The sequence below is a fragment of the Octopus bimaculoides genome, chromosome 20 (genome assembly GCF_001194135.2).
Source record: "Octopus bimaculoides isolate UCB-OBI-ISO-001 chromosome 20, ASM119413v2, whole genome shotgun sequence".
NCBI classification, from domain to species: Eukaryota; Metazoa; Mollusca; class Cephalopoda; order Octopoda; family Octopodidae; genus Octopus; species Octopus bimaculoides.
In genome coordinates, this window is record NC_069000.1 from 22799850 (window position 1) to 22802635 (window position 2786).

Here is a 2786-nt window from a genome sequence, read left to right on the forward strand (position 1 = left end):
TGTGTGTGTGTGTGTGTGTGTGTGTGTGTGTGTGTGTGTGTGTGTGTGTGTATTTGTGTGTGCGTGTGTGTGTGTATGTGAGTGTTTGTTGCATTTCTATGGAAAACATGTCTAACCAGGATGAGATACTCTGATTGGCCTGAGTGACCTTTTAAATGTTGTATATCATGTTTTATTCTTTTGTTTATTTTATTATATTCTTTACTTTATGGTTTGCCGTTATTTGTATGCTTTCTCTTAAATGTTTAAACTTGTTCTCTTGTATATTTTGTCATGTTTCACCTCTCCTACTTGTTTTTATAGAACTTCTTTTTACCCTAATCAACATACCTTTGTCAACATCCTATTTAACATGTCATGTTCATGCTTACATAAATAGTGTGAACAATTTCCTTCAATGTTTAATATATGGACCACATATTTGTGATCTGCACAGACAACATAAAAAGGGGTCACAGACATGGACTGCACATGTTTGCACTTCCCCAACCAAACCACTGGTAGCAAGTGCCAACCTTTTTGCTAATACCTTAACCGAAATCTGTAACTCAGCCTTTAGCAAGGTTGTAGATCAGAAATAATCTATAATATCCCAGCTGTTGGCTGTCCTTTCCCAGCATTTTAACACACCTGAACTCACAGAACCGAAAATTTAACCATTCTGCTGTCAGTTGAAGGAGATGTTTGCCAGGCGATAACCAAACAAGTCAGAAATATAACTCACAGCAGGGCAGACCAGCCAAACCAGATTTGTCCTCGCACCACTACTCACTATTTCCTGTATTTCACCTGCTACTATTGATCTTCCACAATGCCTTGTGTTTTCTTCCGCTAAGAACTGCAGCAAGTTCTTGACTTATTACTCACTTCAAACAGTCCAGCGAGGTGCAGCTGGACTGCAACTCACATCTGCTTGGAACTGAGTGGCATCCACTTGTTCTAGCTAACCAAATGGCCTTTGTTCTATTTTGTTTTAGAACACAAGCCCATGCTTTGACAATACAACATTCATTTTTCACATTGAAGACACGATTAAGGGTCATTCTTGCTGCTAGCATGTCATTTACAATACTTTTGCTAATGGCCTCTAGAACTTGCTAACTAGCTCCCCATCTAATTCATTTCTTTATTTCACTATATATTTTCACTAAAATGTTGTTGGTTTATATTTAATTACTTTCTTCAGGGTGCCTCACCACCATTTCTTGACTAATGCCCTCTTAAATGGCTGTTTAACTACTTTGTTAATTCAGTACCTGTAGTCTTTGCATAACAGAAAGGACATGTTCAACATCCAGTAACCAGGTCCATCTCTGGGTAAGTTACTGAATATTTGACAGACACTTCTACTCTCAAGCAAAATCAAACTACAATGAGGCAGACACATTGCAGGCACAGTCTATTTAACAGACTTTTTCGCTGTTCAGGTCTCTCTTACTTCACTTTAAAGATCTGGGTCTACCTGAGACAATAGTATATATATATATATGTGTGTGTTGGGCACAGCTCCAAAAGCATATATATATATGTGTGTGTTGGGCACAGCTCCAAAAGCATTGGATTGTTTCAGATTTACTTGCCATGAATACACAACATTCATAGACCAAAACTCATACTATATTGGGGCAAAGCTAACTTAAATATACTTTTAAAGAGGAGCAAAGGCTTTTAAAAGGAATCATTCAAAATGTTATACATAAACCATTGTCATCGATTGTGTACTGCTGATTGAAGATGAGTGCATAATATACTCTTCCTCTTGACATAGTGAAGACTTGCTGGTGACCTCACCAGTGCTGGTTCCACAAAATAAAAAGTGCACTCTATAGAGCAATTGGCATTCAGCCATAGAAACCATGATAAAACTAACACATTGGAGCAAGAGAGTGTCCACTAACCTGTCAAATCCTGTCAAACTGTCTAACCAATGCTGGCACAGAAAGTGGACTTAAAATGATGATGGAGGCTGCAGCAGTGGAGTCACATTTAAAATGCTAGATTGGATTAACACCAGTTGGAGTGTCCTACCTACTGGTTATTAAGTAACTGATATATATATATATATATATATATATATATATATATGTGTGTGTGTGTGTGTGTGTGTGTGTATTCTTTTATTCTTTTACTTGTGTCAATCATTTGTTTGGAACACCGCCTTTAGTCAAACAAATCGACCCCAGGACTTATTCTTTGTAAACCTAGTAAACCTAGTACTTATTCTATCAGACCCTATTGCTGAACCACTGAGTTATGGGGACATAAATGCACCAGCATCAGTGATCAAGCAATGGGGGGGGGGCAGACACAGACACACAAATACATGTGTTTTTATATATATATTTATATATGACGGGCTTCTTTCAGTATCCATCTACCAAATCCACTCACAAGGATTTGGTCAGCCCAACATTGTAGTAGAAAACACTTGGCCAAGGTGCCATACTGTTGAACTGACACACATATGCAGGCACCTTAGTATTTCAGCTGACTTCACTTAATGTCTTAATATCAGCTCACTAGTTGACAGAAAATGCAACGGTACATTTTCCACCCTGAAAGGAATATATATATATATGAATGTGTGCATACATGGATAGTTAGATAAATATAATCAGAATGATACAGTTCTATATTTAAGAGATGAGGAATTATTTACATTATTTACATTTGACGGATATTTGTCCTCATCTTGTTTGTTGTTAACACAACGTTTCGGCTGATATACCCTCCAGCCTTCGTCAGGCGTCTTGGGGAAATGTTGAACCTGGGTTCTCATTCCTAAC